The sequence below is a fragment of the Schistocerca serialis genome, chromosome 2, assembly GCF_023864345.2.
Source record: "Schistocerca serialis cubense isolate TAMUIC-IGC-003099 chromosome 2, iqSchSeri2.2, whole genome shotgun sequence".
Lineage (NCBI taxonomy): Eukaryota > Metazoa > Arthropoda > Insecta > Orthoptera > Acrididae > Schistocerca > Schistocerca serialis.
This window is the reverse complement of record NC_064639.1, coordinates 318,766,509-318,790,994: the sequence shown is the minus strand read 5'-3', so window position 1 is coordinate 318,790,994 and position 24,486 is coordinate 318,766,509.

Genomic DNA, 24,486 nt, shown 5'->3' with positions numbered 1-24,486 from the left:
TTTGGGAACATGAAGACCATGAATGGCTGCAAATGGTTCAAATGGCTCTGAGCACTATGGGACTTAACTTCTGAGGTCATCCTGTAAGTAGGCTGTTTATGTTTTCTCTATGTAAGTAGGCTGTTTATGTTTTCTAAGTAGGCTGTTTATGTTTTCTCTATGTAAGTAGGCTGTTTATGTTTTCTTATTGGCAACGTTACGTAGCGCTCAATATGAAAATCACTGGCTGTGCTGTGTGCAGTCTGTGGCTGCTTTGCATTGTTGTAATACTCGCCATTGTAGTGTTAGGCAGCTGGATGTGAACAGCGCGTAGCGTTGCGCAGTTGGAGGTGAGCCGCCAGCAGTGGTGGATGTGGGGAGAGAGATGGCGGAGATTTGTAATTTGTCATGAACTGCTATATTTATATTAGCTGGCAGTAGTGGCGCTCGCTGTATTGCAGTAGCTTGAGCAGCGAAAATTTTTGTGAGGTAAGTGATTTGTGAAAGATATAGTTTAATGTTAGTCAGGGCCATTCTTTTGTAGGGATTTTTGAAAGTCAGATTGCGTTGCGCTAAAAAAAATATTGTGTATCAGTTTAAGGACAGTCGTGTATAATTGTTCAAAGGGGAAGTTTCATAGAAGGCACTAACTACTGATAGGGATAGTTAGCAAATGAAAGATATTAGTAGAGAACAAACAATGTACTTACCTTGATATCATCACATATAAATATAGCAGTTCATGACAAATTACAAATCTCCGCCATCTCTCTCCCCACATCCACCACTGCTGGCGGCTCACCTCCAACTGCGCAACGCTACGCGCTGTTCACATCCAGCTGCCTAACACTACAATGGCGAGTATTACAACAATGCAAAGCAGCCACAGACTGCACACAGCACAGCCAGTGATTTTCATATTGAGCGCTGCGTAACGTTGCCAATAAGAAAACATAAACAGCCTACTTACATAGAGAAAACATAAACAGCCTACTTAGAAAACATAAACAGCCTACTTACATAGAGAAAACATAAACAGCCTACTTACAATCCGTCCCCTAGAACCTAGAACTACTTAAAACTAACTAACCCAAGGACATCACACACAGCCATGCCCGAGGCAGGATTCGAACCTGCGACCGTAGCGGTCGCGCGGTTCCACACTGTAGCGCCTAGAACCGCTCGGCCACCCCGGCCGGCAATCGCTGATGCAAATGATCTCCAAGTAGTCGAACATAAACATTTCCTGTTAATGATCGGTTCAATTGGACCAGAGGACCCAATCCATTCCATGTGAACACAGTCCACGTCATTATTGAGCCACCACCTGCTTGCACAGTGCGTTGCTGCCAACTTGGGTCCATGGCTTCGTGGAGTCTGTGCCAAACTTGTACCCTACTATAAGATCTTACCAACTGAAATCGGTACTCATCCGACTAGCTCAAGTTTTCCAGTCGTCTAGGTCCAGTCGAGATTGTCACGAGCCCAGGAGACGCGGTGAACGCGATATCGTACTGTTAGCAAAGGCACCCGTATCGGTCGCCTGCTGCCATAGCCCATTAAAGCCAAACTTCGCCGCACTGTCCTAACAGATATGTTTGTCGTAAGTCCCACACTGATTTCTGCGGTTATATCACGCACTGTTGCTTGTCTATTACCAATGACAACTCAGTGCAAACGTCGCCACTCGCGGTCGTTGAATGAAGACCGTAGGCCACTGCGTTTTCCGTGGTGAGAGATAATGCCAGAAATTTGCTCTTCTCGGCACGCTCTTGATGCTGTGGATGTCGAAATTTGGCTTTCCCTAGTGATTTCCGAAATGAAATGTCCCATGTGTCTAGCTCCAGCTACCATTTGGTGTTCAAAGTCTGTTAACTCCTGTCATGTGGCTGTAATGACGTCGGAAACCTTTTCACATGAAGCACACGAGTACATACGACAGCTCCGCCGATGCATTGACCCTCCTTGTGTAAGCGTTACAACTGCCATCTGTATATGTGCATATCGCTGTCCCATGACTTTTGTCACCTTAGTGTAGAATTTCTATTAGAGAACGTTACCACTGCAGAAACACAACGGCTGTTGCTTATTCACAATGGTGCACCAACTCATTTTGTACGGACAGCGCGGCTATACCTCACCGCAACATTTAATGGGCAATGGATTGGTCGTGGATGTCGGTTAGTATGGCCTCTCCATTCACCACACCTGAATCCATTGGGTTTATAGCTGTGGAGACATTTATAAAAGCACTGTTGTACTGCCAACCCACCGACAATAAGTATAGTTACTGGAGCATATGAACAATGCAGGTGATGCAATTCAAATGGTTCAAATGGCTACAAGCACTATGGGACTTAACATCTAAGGTCATCAGTCCCCTAGATTTAGAACAACTTAAATCTAACTAACCTAAGGACATCACACACATCCATGCCCGGGGCAAGATTCGAATTGGCGACCGTAGCAGCAGCGCGGTTCCCGACTGAATCACCTAGAACCGCTCGGTCACAGCGGCCGGCTAGGTGACGCAATACGAATGGAGCCTGGTATGTTTGAAAGAGTGCGTAACCCGCTGTGATGAAAGACTGAAGGTTGTGTCAGGATGTGTGGTAACTAGACACAGCACAGTCTACAGATTCTGCTTCTACATAACTCACAGTGTGGAATGAGAGGATAGATACGCTCATATACCAACATTAATTGATTTCTGGAAGTATCGATTGCAGGAACTTTTCTTCTACTTTTCATCAGTACCGCTTCCTGTTAGAACAAGCGACTTTTTTTTTTAATCACATTGTAGATGTTAGCACCTGCAGTACTCACAGAATCATATTTATCGAAATAGGTGCAGAACTGAGCTGCACGCGCACTTCACAGGGGCAAAATGCGGTCGTGATATGTAATTTTCGGTGCACCCGCACTTCATGAGTCCAGTATCAAAACCCACAGTGACCACATTATTCAGTTCTTAGCCACGAGCTGTTTTGATCACTTGTACATTTTCGCTTTGATGTTACAGAAGGGATGAACATTCGACAGCGCATCAACTCGTAGATTCTATTTTGTGATGTATGACTCTGTGAGTACTAAATGTGTTAACATATATTCTTTCAGGAAAATGTGTGACTTTTGACAATTAAAATCTTATTTACGATCGTTATATATCTGCTGGCCATGTCTGTGAAAGCTGGCCAGATCTTCGCAAAAGCCTTAATGCTAGTTCAAATTAATTTTTAATAAGTGCCGGTACCATCATGAATTTTATCAGTTTTCAACCCACACAATCTATATAAATACGTGGAAGAGGCCTCGGGAGCACAATGTGATTGTTTTCTGCAAAATATTTCCAAGCAGCGTCGATTGAATATTATTCATAATTGGTCCCTAAACAAAGACCAAAAGTGTTCTGAATGTTGCTTTTGGGCTCAATTCGTGACGAACAAATGTTGCAGATATTACTACAATATTTCCAAACATCGAGCTGCTGTGGACCTTAAAATTATTAAGCTGCTCCCCAAGCTCCACCTCACAATCTGTGTCACAACGTGCGTGAAACTTTCGCAGTTGAAACATCATCCAATTGGCTGGATTACGTCATAATGACGCGGAAAGATATGGTGCGCTCTACCTCCATAGATTTTGCTGGCGCTCTCTATCTAGCGTTGCTTGCAGCACCGCCCATCGCATCAGGCGGTGAACTGGGAGAATTATTGCTCTGCGTTTCTTTCCTTGTCTTGTGCACACTTCCACGCATTGTTAAGTGCATAGCCGATGTGTCTGCTGAATTTGTTTTCACAAAGTCTGACTTCAACAGCTTCTCTGATCACAGAGACTCAATAGTTCGAAGCGTGACCAATTATCCTCGTTTGTTCAAACAAATATAATGATAATGGTGAATATCATCGAAAGCTTGCAATTTTAACAAATTTCACGCAGCAAGCAAGCCGAGAAATTTTTAAGCAAGAACTCTGCCGCGAGAAACCTAGTAGTCATATGTGTCACGGCGTCTTTGGAATCGTATAGGCGCTTTGGTTCTTAAATAGACTTCCCAGTTAAATGGGGTTAGACGCCAAGAAGCCACCTCGTATCATTATGAGTGAATGGTGCTTAGTGGTCATATGGGAGGACAATCTAAAACTCTTTACTTCAATAAACACGCGGAAGAAAAATCTGAGAAAATGAATACTACAATGTTTGAGGATAAAGAATACAAAAATTGTAGTCCCACAAAGGAAGTGTATATTTCACTAATACAAGTGACGGACAAATTGATAAATCACTAAATAAGGAGACAGTACGTGTAGTGAAAGCTACAAAATGTTCTAGTGGATTTCATGAGAAAGTCGATATCAGCTCCCACATATGCTCGTGGATTCTAAAAGCTCAGAGAAGGAATCACAAATCGTCATACACATGGTTCGAGAAATTTATTTGAAAGAACATTATTCGAAATAAATATTTGAAACACAAGAACCATAAATGAGTGGCGATACAATAAGGCGAACATTAAAATCGATACGAAACTCTGGAATATCTTTATTTTTCTTACTGGTGAGTTCTTTGATGTACAGGTGTTTGTAAATGAATAACGGGGTTTAAACGGTTTATAATATTTATTACATTAAACTTACAGTTATAAAAGATATGTCAAATGAAAGAACAACTCAAACAGTTTTACCAAGAACCTTACAAATGTTCAACGTGAGCACCTTTTGTCACACGGCACACATCAAGTCTATAGCCGAGTTCTTCCCAAACGTTGATACTGTGTCTTCAGTGATTGTAGGAACAGCTACTTCAATCCGGTTTCTTAATTCAGGGAGGTCTGCTGGTAGCGGAGGCACGTGCACACGATCCTTGATGGAGCCCGAAAGGAAAACAATGGCATGGCGTTAGGTCGGGTGAATGTGGAGGCCAAGCAAAGCAAGCCCTGTCATTGGGCCCCTTGCGGCCTATCCAGCGTTTGGGTACAGTGAAGTTCATTACCGCTGCCTAGCGGATAGCTGCGGGAACATTGCGCGCTGCGCATGCGCACTGGTGCCAAACACAACTGTCTGAGTTGCTCTTTCATTTGACATATCATTTATAGCTGTAAGTTTAATGTAATAAATATTATAAAGCGTTAAACCCCCGATATTCATTTATAAATACCCTGCATTCTGTTTTCCCCGCATTTGTCATATTGCCCTGTTCCCTAACGTGTCTCATCTATTGTGTGTGGCATGTATTCATTTGGCAATTTAATAAAGTGTGTATTACTATACTGTTTGCACTGAATTGTGGATCGTCGTTCCCACAAACGAATCGCAAATGAAATATGCGATTGTCGCTTGCAACGGTAGCCGTCTTACCGAAACAGCTTGCTGAAACACCGACACACCACCAGGACGACACCGACCGTGGCACAGTAGCAAGTGTGTGTCGTTCTCGTTCAGAGCAAGCCGAATAAAGCGAATTTCTGTGGCCTGCCTTCTCATCGCCTAGCGACGTTCCAAATATCACAACTCACTGAGATATGACGTACAAGGTTGTGTAAAGATCTTTGCCGCTTGTCTGTCCACACTGGAGGCATGTTAGATTTGTAAAAAAGTGACTCACGCAGAGCGCACTTGCTCAGAACCTGTGATTTATGAAGGAGATTGCAGTGCATGAAGCCGACATATTTCATCTGTAATACGGTATTGTTTCTTTAAAGATTTATGATATAGGTTTGTTAGATTTGAAACACTAATTTTCTCAAATGTAGAGTTTTACAGATAAATGACACTGACATCTCAGAATTTTAAAAACATTTCTATCTGGTATAATGCTTAATCGTATAGATTTAAAAAGGGAAAAGTATATACTCAGCAACTGAATGTTTTATTTGTGTAAACGAAACAAGTTTCGCCTCTTCGTGCTACGCATCTTCAATGGCCTAGAAAATACGAGATAGTTGTTTAATTTTATACATTTGGATAAGAGGTATGTAGTGACTTTTGGCAGTCCATTTAATTATCTGTTTACAACTATATTGTTTTTGTACACTTACTTTCGTTTTATGTGCTTTTCGTGTACGCATGTTCCTTTTGTACTAAGTGCATATAGTGTAAGTTTATTCCAAGTAGTACGTTACTGTTAACAATTTAACACTACTGCAGCACACTCACATTGTGTTCAGTTGATTCCGCTGCCCAGATATGTCAGAACTGTTGCGAATTCTCTTTTGGCTTCTTTCCTTTCCTTTTCTGTGCCTGCATATCTCATATTTTTTGTCGCCTGCCTTGTCTTTCAGTGGGACCGAACGAGATATTGAAGACAAGGAAATCTGTGCTCAGACACGAATCTAAGAAACAGACAGTTTAATACACTGACCGAAAAAAGTTGTAAAACCAAAAAATAATTAAAGTAGAGTAGCAGATTTCTCATGGACATTAATTCCCTTTTTGACAGCGCTAGTTTGCCTTTGATGTCCTCCTTTCTCCGTCCGCAACTGACTATTATGATGCCTAGGTAGCAGAATCCCTTAACTACAGGGCTATTACAAATGATTGAAGCGATTTCATAAATTCACTGTAGCTCCATTCATTGACATATGGTCACGAAACACTACAGATACGTAGAAAAACTCATAAAGTTTTGTTCGGCTGAAGCCGCACTTCGGGTTTCTGCCGCCAGAGCGCTCGAGAGCGCAGTGAGACAAAATGTCGACAGGAGCCGAGAAAGCGTATGTCGTGCTTGAAATGCACTCACATCAGTCAGTCATAACAGTGCAACGACACTACAGGACGAAGTTCCCACCAACTGCTAACTCCATTCGGCGATGGTTTGCGCAGTTTAAAGCTTCTGGATGCCTCTGTAAGGGGAAATCAACGGGTCGGCCTGCAGTGAGCGAAGAAACGGTTGAACACGTGCGGGCAAGTTTCACGCGTAGCCCGCGGAAGTCGACGAATAAAGCAAGCAGGGAGCTAAACGTACCACAGCCGACGGTTTGGAAAATCTTACGGAAAAGGCTAAAGCAGAAGCCTTACCGTTTATAATTGCTACAAGCCCTGACACCCGACGACAAAGTCAAACGCTTTGAATTTTCGGCGCGGTTGCAACAGCTCATGGAAGAGAATGCGTTCAGTGCGAAACTTGTTTTCAGTGATGAAGCAACATTTTTTCTTAATGGTGAAGTGAACAGACACAATGTGAGAATCTGGGCGGTAGAGAATCCTCACGCATTCGTGCAGCAAATTTGCAATTCACCAAAAGGTAACGTGTTTTGTGCAATCTCACGGTTTAAAGTTTTCGGCCCCTTTTTCTTCTGCGAAAAAAACGTTACAGGACATGTGTATCTGGACATGATGGAAAATTGGCTCATGCCACAACTGGAGACCGACAGCGCCGACTTCATCTTTCAACAGGATGGTGCTCCACCGCACTTCCATCATGATGTTCGGCATTTCTTAAACAGGAGATTGGAAAACCGATGGATCGGTCGTGGTGGAGATCATGATCAGCAATTCATGTCATGGCCTCCACGCTCTCCCGACTTAACCCCATGCGATTTCTTTCTGTGGGGTTATGTGAAAGATTCAGTGTTTAAACCTCCTCTACTAAGAAACGTGCCAGAACTGCGAGCTCGCATCAACGATGCTTTCGAACTCATTGATGGGGACATGCTGCGCCGAGTGTGGAAGGAACTTGATTATCGGCTTCATGTCTGCCGAATCACTAAAGGGGCACATATCGAACATTTGTAAATGCCTAAAAAACTTTTTGAGTTTTTGTATGTGTGTGCAAAGCATTGTGAAAATATCTCAAATAATAAAGTTATTGTAGAGCTGTGAAATCGCTTCAATCATTTGTAATAACCCTGTACATCTACTTCGTATCAATCAGTCCTGATATTAAATTTCTCACTGATCTCATTACCTTCGTCTTTCTTCGATTTGCTCTCAATCCGCATTCTGTACTCGGTAGAAGGTTCATTCCATGAAGGACATCCTGAAATTCTTCTTTACTTTCACTCAGACTAGCAATGTCATCAGCGAATCGTGTCATTGATATCCTTTCACCTTGAATTTTAATTCCACTCCTAAATCTTTCTTTTATTTGCATTATTGCTTCTTCTATGTACAGATTGAACAGTAGATGCGAAAGATTACATCCCTGTCTTACACCCTTTTTAATCCGAGCGCTTAGTTCTTGGTCGTCCATCTTATTTTTGCAAAATGTTTAAATGTGTGTGAAATCCTATGGGACTTAAACTGCTAAGGTCATCAGTCCCTAAGCTTACACACTACTTAACCTAAACTATCCTAAGGACAAACACACACACCCATGCCCGAGGGAGGACTCGAACCTCCGCCGGGTCTAGCCGCACAGTCCATGACTGCAACGCCCGAGACCGCTCGGCTAATCCCGCGCGGCCATCTTATTTTTCCTTCTTGGCTCTTGCACGTGTTGTGCGAGAGTTGGAACTTTAATAGTTGCAACTATTTATTTATAACTCGTACAAAATAGATATATGTTTCAAAGTTTGACTGACCTTCAAAGTAGTCACCAGCACTGTGCACAACCCGTTGCCAGCGATGTGGAAGTCGTAGGATACTCTTAGCAGTGCCAGTTATGTTGAAAATTCGAGCGGCGCGGTCTATTGCCCGACGAATTGGTAGCAGATCTGAAGCGAATGCCGTGAAGTGTTTCCTTCAGCTCAGAAATCGAGTTGAACTCACGAGGGCTTAAATCAGGGGAGTGCAGTAGGAGGTATAGGACTTAGCAGCCCCATCAGTCAAACAAATCAGTAACAGCTTGCACTGTACATGCTTGAGCATTGTCCTGCAAAATGATGGTCAGGTCCTGCAGAAACTGTCATCACTTCTGTCTCTATGCTGTTCAGTTTTGGAACACAACCTACGACCTGATAGGGCTGCTAAGTGATATACCACCTACTGCACTCCCCTAACTTAAGCCCTCCTAAGTTCAACTCGATTTCTAAACTGAAGGAAACACTTCACGGCATTCGCTCCAGAACTGCTACAAATTCGTCGGGCAATAGACCACGATGCTTGAACTGTCAACACAACTGGCATCGCTGAGAGTATCCTACGACTTCCACGTCGCTGGCAACGAGTTATGCACAATGCTGGTGACTACTTTGAAGGTCAGTAAAACTTTGAAACACGTATCTATTTTGTACGAGCTGTAAACAAATAGTCACCACTATTAAAGTTCCAACCCTCGTATATTATCCGTCTCTCCCTATAGCTTACCCCTATTTTTCTCCGAATTTTGAACATCTTGCACCGTTTTACATTTCGACTAATTCGATGAACATGTCTTGATTTTTCTTTAGTCTTGCTTCCATTACCAGCTGCAACGTCAGAATTGCCTCTCTGGGGCCTTTACCTTTCCTAAAGCAAAACTGATAGTCATCTAACAGATCCTCAACTTTGTTTTCCATTCTTCGGTATATTATTCCTGTCACCAATTCGTGTACGTGAGCTATTAAGCTGATTGTGCGATAATTATCGCAATTTTCGGCTCTTGCAATCTTGGGATGTGAATAACGTTTTTCCGAAAATCTGATGGCATATCACCACTCTCACTCATTCTACACACCATAGTGAGCAATCGTTTTGTTGCCACTTCCGTCAATGATTTTAGAAATTTCGATAAAAGGTTATCCATCCCTTCTGCTGTATTAGATTTTAAATCCTCCAAAGCTCTTCTAAATTCTAATAGTGGATCCCCTGTCTCTTCCCTATCGAGTTCTGTTTCTTCTTCTATAACATCATCAGTAAATGCTTCCCTCACAGAGGCCCACAGTGTAATCTTTCCACCTATCCGCTCCCGACCCCTGCATTTAACAGTGGAATTCGCACTGCGCTCTTAATGTTACTACCCGTGCTTTTAATTTTGACTTTTCCACATCCTGATTTTCTCCTTCCGACAATTATTTATTTTTCGATTCCTTCACATTTTTCATGTTGCCATTTAGCCTTAGCTTCCTTGTACTTCCTATTTATTTTATTTCTAAGTGACTTGTATTTCTATTTTCCTGAACTCCCCTGAACGTTTTTCTATGTCCTCCTTTCGTCGATCAACTGATGTATTTCTTCTGTTACCCATGGCCCATCGTTTCTCCGCAGTTACATTCCTTGTACCTATGTTATTTTTTCCAACTTCTATTATAGTCTTTTTAGAGGTGTCCATTCCTTCTCAACAGAATTGTCTACTGAGCTATTCGTTATCGCAGTATCTATAGCTTGCGAGAACTTCAAGCGTTTCTCTTCATTTCCTAGTATTATCGTATACCACTTCTTCGCACAATGAGTCTTCCTAACTAGTCTCTTAAACTGCACCCTATTCTTCATGCTTACCAAATTGTGATCTGAGGCTATATCTCCCTGGGCACGCATTACAGTTCAGTATCTCATTTCGGAATCTCTGCCTGACCATGATGTAATGCAACTGAAATTTTCCCGTATCTCCTAGCCTTTCCTAAGTATACCTCCTCCTATTGTGATTCTTGAATAGAGTAATTGATATTATAAGCTGAAATTTATTGCGGAACGCCATTAGTCTTTTATTTAATTTCTACTATCAAGCACATATCTCTGGTAACCTTTTCTACTCCTTCCCCTAGAATCACAATCCAGTCCCCCGTTGACTATCAGGATTTCACCCCCTTTACATATTGAATTACCCTTCAGTGTCTTCATATACCTTCTCCATCTCTTCATCTTCTGCTGGCGACGTCGACATGTATATCTGAATTATTGTTGTCGGTGTTGGCTTGCTGTCGGTTCGGATGGCAACAACCCTATGAGTGAACTGTTCACAGTAGCTCACTCTCTGTCCTACCTTTCCATTCATAAAAAACCTTACTCCCGTTACGTAATTTTTTGCTGCTGCTGATATTACCCTCTGCTTGTCTGACCAGAAATCTTGGTCTTCCTTACGGTTCTCTTCACGTACGACAAATACACCTACACTGAGTATTAGACCACAACTGAATCTTTTGCCAATGGAGGGATCATCACGACAGCAGTGCGGTAACATTCGACGCACTACAGGTATTTTGTGCTTACTATCTCGGCATGTGTGCAAATACAGTGGCAACATACCCATAGCACACTCGAGAGCCAAAGAAACTGGTGCACTTGCCTAACATGGCGTAGGGTCCTCACGAGCACGCATATGCTCAATATCGTTCATGTCTGGGGAGTCTGGTGGGCAGCGGACGTGGTTAAACTCAAAAGAGTGTTCCTGGGGCCGTTCTGTAGCAATTTTGGACGTGTGGGGTGTCGCATTGTACTGCTGGAATTTCCCAAGTCCGTCGGAATGGACAATGGACATGAATGGATGCAGGTAATCATTCAGGATGCCTACGTTACGTGTCACCTGCCAGATTCGTATCTAGACGTATCAGTGGTCCCATATCACTCAACTGCACACGCCCCTCACCATTACAGACCCTCCACCAGCTTGAACAGTCCCCTGCTGACATGCAGGGTCCATGGACTCATGAGGTTGTCTCTATACCTGGACAAGTTCATCCGTTCGCAACAAGGTTCCTCCGACCAGGTAAGATGTTTAAAGTCATCAACAGCCCAATGTCGGCGTTGACGGACCCAGGTGAGTCGTAGCTTTGTGTCGTACAGTCATCAAAGGTACACGAGTGGGCCTTCGGCTCAGAAAGCCCATATAGATGATGTTTCCTTGAATGGTTCGCTCGCTGACGCTTGTTGATGGCCCAACACTCAAGTCTGCAGCAACCTGCGCAAGAATTGACTTTTGTCCTTGAACGATTCTCTTCAGTCGTCGTTGGTCACGTTCTTGCAGGATCTTTATCCGACAGCAGCGATGACAGAGATTCGATGTTTTACCGGATTCCTGATATTCACTATACACTCGTGAAATTATCGTACGAGAAAATCCCCACTTCATCGCTACCTCGGTGTGTCCCATGGCTCGTGCGCCGACTATAGCACCACGTTCAGACTCATTTTAAATCTTGATAACCAGTCATTGTAGCAGCATTAATCGATATAACAACGGCGCCAGAATCTTGTTGTCTTATATAGGCTTTGCCCACCGCAGCGCCTGTTATGCGTTTTTACATATCTCTGAATTTGAATACGCATGCCTATACCAGTTTCTTTGACGCTTGTGTGTATTTGTTTCGTACTCCGCTTGTCTTGATCGGGTTCTTTTCACCTATCATAACGGAAAGACTGTTTCTTCAAAATATTCGAATGAACCTCCTCCAAACATATATTTTAAGTTACGCAAGGAGTTGAAAATTTGTTGCCCAACTGGAGGCGTTTTATATCTGACACATCTGATCAGACATTCCATTGCCAGACGATGTGTGCAATTTTTATGTACGAGTAATTCCTGTTATTGTCAAATCTTGCTGTGTTCAGTGCTGCGCATCTCGCACAATTGGACCTTAGTTGTATCTCAAAGAGCTTTTACTGGTATTGGGCAGTTTCCATAATTCAAGAACTTGCAGAATTATTCAAGGAATTTGTTGCCATTGATTTTAAGATTATTTTGAGATATGAGAAGTGTATTAATTGTTTCTTTTTTATTGTAAATTTTGATCTTGTTCTTTAGAATGTGAAATCTGATTGTGGCACTCCTCGGTGTTGAACTATCAAAGACATTATGTTGTATGATGCAAATTTAAAATGTGCCACCTAAGTTTCCTGAATATTTGTTGTAAAATTTATAATGAGAACCTACTGAATAAATATTTTAAAGGGAACAGACCGGCCACGGTCATCCCAATCCTTCCATTCCCTCTAGCGGTATCAGCTGGGAGCGTAAACTCTCCATTTGTATTCTGATTTGTCTCCATTTCAGATCATAATTAATCTAGAAGCTCATTCTCATCGCCGACTCGCACTCGTGAGGACGACCGTTCAGGTGCGATTTAGGTTTTCCGTGATGTCCGTAAATCGCTCAAGGTAACTGCCGCGATGGTTTCTTTGAAAGGGCATGGCCGATTTCGTTACCGGTCCTTGAAACATTCCGAGTTTGCGCTGTGTCTCTAATGTCGTCGATGTCGTCGGGACACTAAAACCCAATCTTCGTTTCTTTTTTCGTTCCCACTCGTACTGCACTTGCCTTGCTGCCAGGCAAGGCACTGGACTTGCATTCGGGAGGAATGGAATCCATATTCTCGTCCAACCATTCAGAAGTAAGTTTATCGTGGCTTCCCTGAACAGATTACGGTAAAGTGTGGTGTTATTCCGAGGATGAGGTTCAAAAATGGTTCAAATGACTCTGAGCACTATGGGACTCAACTGCTGAGGTCATCAGTCCCCTAGAACTTAGAACTAGTTAAACCTAACTAACCTAAGGACATCACACACATCCATGCCCGAGGCAGGATTCGAACCTGCGACCGTAGCGGTCTCGCGGTTCCAGACTGCAGCGCCAGAACCGCGCGGCCACTTCGGCCGGCGAGGATGAGGACACAGCTGATTTTCTACCCATTGTGACCGTACGTCACATAAATATTGACATTTTTATCGGTTGTAAACTGTAGTTAAAGTACTTTATGAATACAATTAGTGTAAAAGATATAATAAATGTTCTTGATACAACAGATATGCAGCGATAATTTAAGAGTAGCATCTTTATTTAATGTCTATGAAAATAAAAAAGGATTGAAAGGGACGCGATAATACGGCCGAGGAGGAAGGACGTATTTTGTGGTACACACACTGTTTTGTTTCGCTATACGGAAGGCAGCCACTGAGCGGCTGCACATATTTTATGCAAGTTATTCGTATTTTTGATACAATAAACTTGTTATTGTTATCACAAATTGAATTTCCTTGTAATAGTTATCACCTCAAATGCTCTCAGTGGCTAATTATTTTTAATAAGCAGTTTTTCAGTAATTTGCGCTGCGAGAAGCTCATCTTCCGATGCAGTCTCTGGTCGGCCATTACGCGCCGAAGTATTAATTTATTTTTCAAAGTGTTAGCAGTAAACGTAAATGTGAGAGATTTCATTGTAAGAACCTTTCTAAATTGCAACAGATAATTAATTTACGTTAAAGTTCATTTTTAAATTATACAGATTCCATGAGTTCAGTAAGTTTTATCTTGGCCGCTCCACGGCAACAATCGAAATTCTCTCGGGCCTTGCTTTGCAATCAATACATAGAAATTAACAAATTTACATTCAGTTCAGTTAACGGCAACTACGTTCAAAATTTAAACTTGGTACATGAATAACAGCGGCGCTTAAAGAACCCGTTTCATATTTACTTATGCACGTCAGTAAAAGTGATAAGACAATATCCCTGAGAGAAAGAATCATGCTCTAACAAAAGAAAAATTCATGCTGATAAATTAAAAATAAAAATATATACAAAATACATATATAATTTTTTGTATATGACGTAACAAATGCCACCGACGTCACACCATCCTTGTAGAATTAGAGCTTCATAAGCTGGGGGTTGAACTCTGATCCCTACCTCTCTCTCTTTCTCTTTCTCTCTCTCTCTCTCTCACACATACACACTTCCTCTCTCATTTTTCTAAATACTGTTTCGGTTGCCTAAATTCCCACACACTCAGATCTATTTTGGATGGCAGCTTGATGTCTACTCGCATTAATATGCACCTTGTACTACGACATAAGGACAAGCCGTTTCACGTTTTTACCAAAAATCTCGAAAAGTTCTTGACCGACTTACTTCATATTTTTACACGATGCTATAATAAACATTCAGATAGACATAGGCTATATTTTTTATAAACTTCAATGCTCAGTTTTACTGTTAAAACTGACACCGATGGAGAAAATGCTGTGCTTTGCTATGAAAATGTTAAATTTAGTTTTCTTTCTCGCAGGTGGTTTGAAACACTATAGCAGGGCATTTAAACAATTCGTCAAATTGTTTATTCCATATACTACATTATCTCTCCTCTTATAAAAGTTTTAACAAAAATCGTATAGGCAACTGTGCTGTTTTGTTTTCTTCCTTGCAGTCGCTTTTAACAGAAAACAGGAAAGTTGTATATATGGCTTATGGGCTTATGATTTAAATACTCCTATAGACCCTGAATCACCTATGCTACGCGTTCGCCGATACCCGGCCTGAGTGAGGTAGGGTATGTCATACCCGAGGTGTTTTGAAATGCTGATTATTGAATGTCATTGTTGCCACACAATATTGCTGTCAGAGCAGGTGGAGGTAAGGGAGAGGGGGCAAAATGCAGTGTTGAGTTTATTGTTTCTCCTGCATCAGAGGGAGATACACGTGTTTTAATATTTTTGTGGAATCTAAAATTTAAAAACCTCTCTCACACCGGCCTGATTTAGCTTCACTGCTCAGGATAGTAAAAAAAATGCATACATTAAGGGAATTTTCATTCGCAAAGCAGGCTTATCACACTCACACAGTTCAATACTGTTCTATCCTGATTAAATTGAGCTTAACTTAAATTCCATAAGGCAGTGAAGCAATTTCGAAGTCTCGGTGCGACGAAAATTGTCAGTCGATTTCCTAAAAACATTTGTAATAATTATTAACTTTCGGTGATCCCAGGGGGAAGACCGGAGATCTGCTGGTAATACCGTTTTAGCCTATTTATTTGAAGTAATAAACTGGATATCTTGAGCATACAAAACGGCAGGTTCGTCCAGTGTAAATCAGACGTTCCCCACTGATCCCGTGCAACACAGCGTAGTAAGCAGACACTGTCAATAATAATGAGTTAAATAATACGCGAACACACTTACTTTAGTTTAGTTCAGGTATTAAATTCCTTATCATACAGAATCTTATCAAGATGGCGACTAGCTCAACAATACATACATATACATCCTCCTTCTTTCACAGCTAATCGGCAAGATCTCCTTCATTCTTTTCATAAGAGAAAACATAGATAGCAGAGAAGCTATTCCATGGAGTAAATGGGCGCTCCAAGGAATAATAAGGCTTGAAACTACTTTGCATTGATAATCATTGTATATTAAAGTTTAGGAATCGGTAAGGTAAGAAGAGATATTTCGAGATATGTACTGAGTTATATAATTTATAAAATTTCTGAAAATATCGCGGAGAGACCGCTGCAAGAGACATTACAGTATGCAAAGGTGGCTATAGTACGTCACACCCGACCTCGTAGTCGGTGTTACATTTTTGAACTGTCAGCAAGTTTATGAGATGTGTAGTTATTTATAGTATTGTTTGATTTATTTTTGTATTTTACATTTCTCAAGATGTCTTATGAAGAAAATGAACGTCGGCTACAAGAACTACTAGAAGAAGTTTTAGAAAACTGTTCAAATGCTAGTTCCTGTAACTCTGAGCACAAAGAAGATACTGAGAAAGTTTCTCAAGGAAATGAAGAAACTGATTCGGCGCAAGGGCGTATTCTGTATGATTCGGAAGAGCCAAAATCTGCGTTAGCGGCTCCTAGTCCGTCACCTGATGTATGTGGGATTTTTTATGCGTCCAAAGATGGTACAAAATGGATGAAGGATTGGCCTAGGCAAAGTGTTCATATTCGTTCAGAGAATATTATTACCATTTCTCCAGACATAAAAGGTATTAGAAGATAATATCATTATGGTAATTAATCAAAGGAACTGTAATTTTGTTTGAATTTTGTATGAAAAACTGTTAAACTTCCGAAACTTGCATTTTTTTTTTTTTTGAGGAAGTATAGACACTTCATTATTTCACCCCGAAAAAGATTTTATGTATTAAACGTAATATTTTACATACTCATATTGTTTAATAGACACCATTATTAATATCTCCAGTTAAAAATACTTAATACACGATTATAGTATCAAAAATTTGTCATCAGTGTTTCGGGTATCTCATACCCGCCTCTTAGCTGATGTAACAATTTCTCACCTCGTTCACTCCAGTTAAAAATATGCGAAATACTGTCATTGATGCTGCTACCCTGCCGATCCAGCAGCAGGAGAGGTCTCTCATACTCCGTTCGCCAATGACCCTAATCGGTTTACCCATTCATTTTTAGCGTTTTAGTTAGCAATAACAATTAAAAAGGCTCAAGGTCAGAGAGAGGGTGGAGAGGCGATGGACAGATAGGGGGGAGGAGGGAGTGGTGAGATATAGCGGGAGTGACTAGATGGATGGGGAGAGGAGAGGGGGCAGAGGTGATGGAAGAGGGAGGGTGGAGCAGGAGAAGCTGGTATCCACGCATAGTCCAGTTAGTGTGAGAATTAATCATGAGAATATGTGCTTCAGTTCTTGTGTTTTGTTCGTTTAACTCTGTCGTGGTTATATTTGGTTGGCTTGTTAACTGGCGCCGAATTGTAGCATGTGAAAGAATGCAAATAAGTGGGAAATGACGACGTTACGTGTGCGGCCGCAAAGTCATCACAAGACTGTTCAAAAATTGCATAATGCCAATTTAACTGCCAGTGGACAGAGAAAGTGATCTTTCCACGCAGTGGGCGTATAAAAACACACAAGTGTGAACTGCTGTTTATAATCAGGCCAACTACTGACTCACTGTCGTATGGGCACTGATACTGTAGCTGCTGTTGTTAAACAACTTACTTAGTGTCCACTGCTTCGCTCGCTAGACTGTATGGTCTGCACAGATTTGTTTGTTTTTTATTTATTTATTTGTTTTCGTTAATCGAATTTTTATGTTGTTCACAAATCACATCTTCTAAGCTTTTCACCATAATTGAGACCACAGAGCGTGGTGTTTTCGGAATTTTGTTCTGACCGAAAAGCGATTCTGGCAGCTAGAATCGGAGATCTTTGTTAACATGTTGTGATATTCCCACAGAAACTTTCATCCCCTAACCCATATTTCTTTAGAAGTCTAATATAAGTTTCATAGACTTAGCTTTAAAAACGTTTTTATATGACAATATATATTCATAAAAACTTTCATCCCCTATTTTACCCCCATAGGGGTTGAATTTCCATAAACACTGAAATACATATTTTTTATGTCTAACCGAAAAGCCAAATAAATTTGTTTTTGATTTAGCTGTAAAAATGCTTTCATAATGGAGTTTTTCATAAATATTTTCATCCCCTATTTCACATCCTTAGGGGCTGAATATCCAAAAAACACGTAATTATTATTTATATCCTGCCAGATACTATTTTATTTAGATGTAGCTTTAAAAATGCTTTGAGAGTACTTTAACAATGATTAAAAATACAGTCACCTACTATTTTATTCACTTAGTAGTTGAATTTCTAAAAATACTGAAGAACTAACCTTTTGTTTCTGACCGAGGAACCAAATATCAATTTTCGTAGTTCTAGCTTCAAAATTGCCTTAATAGAATATATTTTAGATAAATCTTTTATCCCATATATCACCCCCTTAGGGGTGACATTCTGAAAAGTCCCTTCTGAAACGATACCTGCAGTATAAGATCAACACGATTTCCAAACTTCAAGTTTCTATCCCTAGCGATAAGTGCTGCGGGATGACGAATCAGTTAGTCAACCAGTCAGGACATATCCTTTTATATATAGGTATGATGTCTCTCAATACGCTACAGTAATCTGGAGCATAATTTTCTACTGATCTGATAAGAACTGATTTTGGAGTGTTGCTTTAATTCGCAAAGATTTAACGTCTCCACCAACGCAAGATTCAGGGCAAATTGAAAAAATATGTACGTTCTCTTATGTTGTTATTACTGACCATATGAGAACCCCATATATTAAACTAGGACTTCCTGAAAGAATATAACTCCATGAGAAAGCAGGCTTCTTTCGCGTGGAACGGATTTACTGACAATGCTATACAGACAAGCTTCACACATAACTCATAATTTCACTCTCGCAGAAACTCTCCCTTTCCTACTGATTTTCTTCCTGAACTTGGGAACGTGCTAACGGAGAACCGAGCGGTAACAATTCCCGGCAATATTGATGGAAACTGGGCTGCAGTGCCATTAAAATTTGATGGTTCCGGAAAACCCTCTCGTAATACTGTTAAACTGATCATTGCAGCTCCCGTAAACGCAGAATCAGTAACTATAAAAACGTTATAGGTTTCGCATTCAGAGTCGGATGAAGAGAGCCGCTGACTAGAATATACTGCTGATTTTCGCAAAAGCAGTTGAAGGCGGGAATAGTATTTCACTGATTTCCGTATTTTCTTTTTTTTTTTTGTGCTGCCGTTGCACGTATAATTACCTTTTTAATGCGGCAATAACCTATAATCTAGTCTCAAGAAATTCATTAAAGTAATGCAGTTAGGAAACTACGAGGCTAAATGAACGTGCGACACATTGAAGGCTGAAGAGCTGGTTCAAGATTGTGTTCTAAATTGTACAGGAAACAGCCATGTACAGTAAATCATTACTGGCAGTGTCAGGTAGCGACTTACAGACTTCATGGAACATCCAGTACCACTGGACATGTCAGTTGATTCCAAACGGCTTCCAGAAATCAGACACGTTTTTCCTCACAGATGACGAAGATGGTGTTCCCTTCAGTACAATCGGTAGTGTTGCTGAAGTGCTCTGTTTATAAAACATCGGATTTAATCGGATGTGGAGAGAGACTATGAATTCTTGGATTAAAACAACCCTTTTATCATGACCATAGTGTCTCTGAATATAGCTTCAATAATATACAAGTACCTCTGACATATTTTTAAATTAAAACAATAGTTGGTGTCCTCATCTGTACAATAACTGATGGGTTTTGCGCTTATTACGCTCAATACCGTATCACAGCTTGTCGCTAAAACAGGTCTGAGGCTAACTATTTTTACTGAGGTGTTTAATTTACGGTTAACTATATCCCTAACGAATGCATATTACCAAAAGCTTGTTGTGAAGATATACAGGGTGTTACAAAAAGGTCCGGCCGAACTTTCAGGAAACATTCCTCACACACAAATAAAGAAAAGATGTTATGTGGACATGTGTCCGGAAACGCTTAATTTCCATGTTAGAGCTCATTTTAGTTTGGTCAGTATGTACTGTACTTCCTCGATTCACCGCCAGTTGGCCCAATTGAAGGAAGGTAATGTTGACTTCGGTGCTTGTGTTGACATGCGACTCATTGCTCTCCAGTACTAGCATCAAGCACATCAGTACGCAGCATCAACAGGTTAGTGTTCATCACGAACGTGGTTTTACAGTCAGTGCAATGTTTACAAATGCGGAGTTGGCAGATGCCCATTTGATGTATGGATTAGCACGGGGCAATAGCCGTGGCGCGGTACGTTTGTATCGAGACAGATTTCCAGAACGAAAGTGTCCCGACAGTAAGACGTTCGAAGCAATTGATCGGCGTCTTAGGGAGCACGGAACATTCCAGCCTATGACTCGCGACTGGGGAAGACCTAGAACGACGAGGACACCTGCAATGGACGAGGCAATTCTTCGTGCAGTTGACGATAACCCCAATGTCAGCGTCAGAGAAGTTGCTGCTGTACAAGGCAACGTTGACCACGTCACTGTATGGAGAGTGTTACGGGAGAACCAGTTGTTTCCGTACGATTTACAGCGTGCGCAGGCACTATCAGCAGCTGATTGGCATCCACGGGTACACTTCTGCGAATGGTTCATCCAACAATGTGTCAATCCTCATTTCAGTGCAAATGTTCTCTTTACAACGTGATCAAATTGTAAATTTTCACAATCAACATGTGTGGGCTGACGAGAATCCGCACGCAATTGTGCAATCACGTCATCAACACAGATTTTCTGTGAACGTTTGGGCAGGCATTGTTGGTGATGTCTTGATTGGGCCTCATGTTCTTCCATCTACGCTCAATGGAGCACGTTATCATGATTTCATACGGGATACTCTACCTGTGCCGCTAGAACATGTGCCTTTAAAAGTACGACACAGCATGTGGTTCATGCACGATGGAGCTCCTGCACATTTCAGTCGAAGTGTTCGTACGCTTCTCAACAACAGATTCGGTGACCGATGGATTGGTAGAGGCGGACCAATTCCATGGCCTCCACGCTCTCCTGACCTCAACCCTCTTGACTTTCATTTATGGGTGCATTTGAAAGCACTTGTCTACGCAACCCCGGTACCAAACGTAGAGACTCTTCGTGCTCGTATTGTGGACGGCTGTGATACATTACGCCATTCTCCAGGGCTGCATCAGCGCATCAGGGATTCTATGCGACGGAGGGTGGATGCATGTATCCTCGCTAACGGAGGACATTTTGAACATTTCCTGTAACAAAGTGTTTGAAGTCACGCTGGTACGTTCTGTTGCAGTGTGTTTCCATTCCATGATTAATGTGATTTGAAGAGAAGTAATGAAATGAGCTCTAACATGGAAAGTAAGCGTTTCCTGACACATGTACACATAACATATTTTCTTTCTTTGTGTGTGAGGAATGTTACCTGAAAGTTTGGCCGTACCTTTTTGTAACACCCTGCATTTCTACACTTCTACCGATGAAGGGATGGAAAGAAAAGTCTTTGTAGACAAATAATGCAGCTGACTTTCGGAAAAATACAGAAATTTAATATTACTGTAGTTTGTTTTGTATTAAAGTCCAATTATTCTTTCAGTTTGTATATAAATATAGCCTGCGTCAAGTACAACAATGATGATGAAATGGTTGGTGTGGGCGCACGACAGCAAGGAATGTAGTGCCCGTAAAATTATCCAGTAGCCTAACTAGACAGAATCTCGAGCATGATGACTTCAACACGTCACAGTAAAAAACCTGAGGTAGTATGCGTGAAACGTGAAGATGCGAAAAGGCTTACAAGGAACGCCTTGAGTGCGAGATCGCATAAGACCAGTGATGTTTACGGCATTCGACGCCTCACATACTGTCACCATGCAACTACACTATTGACTGCTAATGTCCGCTCCCGGTAGCTGAGTTGTCATGGCGACAGAATGTCAATCCTAAGGGCCCGGGTTCGATTCCTGGCTGGGTCGGAGGTTTTCTCCGCTCAGGGACTGGGTGTTGTGTTGTCATATTCATCATTATTTCACCCCCATCGACGCGCAAGTCGCCGACGTGGCGTCAAACCGAAAGACTTGCACCCGGCGAACGGTTTACCCGACGTGAGGCCCTAGTCACACGACATTTATTTGATGCTAATGGCAACAGAGGATGGGACTCGAGATGCAGCGTGGTGAGCACAGCATGAGGCTACGAAGTGTAGTTGAACTGCTTAGGTGACGGACTAGCTCACAACAGCGCTAAAGTGCAAGTGATGTTGATACAAAGCAGAGCAATGGCAACGATAAAGAAAGCAAACATTGTATTATATCTACAACAACAGTTACCGAAGCTGACATGTCGTCAGAAAGGAACCCTAGGAATTTCACAGTGTGAGAAAGAAGTGGCAGATGAAATGTTAGCGTTTCTGCAAGGTGAGTCAGTGGAATGCGTGGTGTCGTATACGCTCAACTGAGCAGACGATGTACAGTGATGACGATACATGCTTAACAACTAAAAATTATATTGAAACAAGTGTCGAGTCATGCCGTTCATCATCCTTGTCGGACAAGGAGCCACAAATCCCGTCTCCAGTAAAACACAATAAAGAACAGTCATTGTCCAAGGAGCGTGTGCTAAACATAAGTTCATCCGCAGCATAATAAAAAAAACAATTATGAACAGATTTCGAATAAGTCTTCATCAATATGACCGTGTAGTGAATAAGAAAAACTACGGACATTCAAGGAGGACAAGGTCTACTTTTTACAAAAACTGGTGTTTGCAAGGTTCTAGGATGCTCGACACAATTCACAGGATGTACGTGATAGTAATCTGCTACGCTATGCACGTCAGACTGTGCTCGACGTAGTTTGCAGTGATTTTAAAGGAAGCAATGTATGGTTGTATAACATCAAACAGTGCTGCAGATTGGAAGACGTAAGATAACGAAATTTCAAACAAAGCGTCAACTTGACGATGCACAGCAAACTGCGGCATCGACCCGAAACTTTTAATGAGGTAAAGGCTCTTATCCAGTCGTTCAGTAAGAAGTTTGTTTTCATCTCCGACCAATCGGGATTTGATGAGGAAATGAATATGAAAAGAAACCTGGAAATTAGAGATACCAAGAGAGTTTTATTAAGATGAATTAACATCAATGCCTTAACGCATTCATATACAATTATTCCGGCTGTTAATCTGGGTGGTAAATTGGCTGGGAACTTATTTATTGTGCAGCGAAAAGTTTGAAGCGCTTTGCCCCCTACTATTGTTTTATTCTTGTGTGCGTGGCCTTACAAGGGCAGTAGGGAATATTTACGACACAGGAAGAATGGGTGGGAAAATGGGCATAAGAAAACTACAATTACGGTGTGGGCACTACTTTTGGCCAATAGCTGTTCAAAATAACTTACTTTTCCTTGATTCTAGGTCTCTGTATAAAAATCATACTCCTTTAGAGCAAATTATTCCCCCTGAAAATTGTGTGAGATTGCCGTTCATACCAAGTGGAACGATTGGACAAATTCAGCCTCTGGACGTTTGTTTTTCTGAGCCAATTAAATATGTTATTACATTATCTGCAGCTACGCCTTAAAGGATAACCAGTTTCACGATAAGCTCCACGACAGACTGTCCCTCTTTCGGTTGCATATTATCACATTCCATCAGTTCTCATTACCCAGTTACACCAACGTGATTCTATACGCATTCTTTAAGAGTCTATTCCTAGCTGAACGTCTTGCACGGTTTGTAACTCCCAACCAGCTCGTCTTAGATCTTGGTTGGTGCGATACTTTGTGATCACTGTAGCTCGCGATTCTTCATTCGGTGTTCATGGTGCAAGTTAGCGGTTTGCGGTGATCATTTATTGAATGGCGACGATGCCCATTTTGTGAAGTGTAATACACACATCCTACAGAAGGTGACCTCTGCACCTCCCGGTCACACATTTTCTGTCGTCCTCCTGATGCACGTGGTGAGTCATTAGCAGCTAATATTTTTCCTGTTACAATTTTTAACACAACAAATGAGCCTTACAAAGGACTGATATTGTGAACTGGCACTCAAGGGGTTCCTCGTTAGTAAATTCGAAATACGGATCGATAAGGGACTTTAGACCGTGTTCAGTCGCTTTAGCCTCATTCACTACACCCATATTAATTCTTTTACTTCTTCATACTTTTTAATCTACCGATTGAGCTACCCAAGTAAGCAGCTTTACTTCCACCATTACCTCGTCCTTCCAAAAACCCCAGCTGAGACCGGTCAATGTTGTTCGGCATATAGATCTTCATATTATCTGACTGGTCTTGATAATGTTATAGTGTGATCTTGGGATTTTGTTAACGTGTAGCAAATTTCCGTCTAATTCTGTAGAAGGTGAAAAACTAGAAAATCTAGTCGATGTAGAGAATATTATCTTCTTCTGTAGTAGTTGATTGAAGTAATTTTGCTCAGTAAGTTGTCCTTTCAATATCAGGCTGATGCATCATCCCAAATCCTTGTACGAGTTTTTGGTCTGTAGACAGTTTCATTGATTTCTTCGTTTTCCAGAGGATTCTGTTGGAGTGAATTCTATACTGCTTCGAGAGAAATGTAGGGATG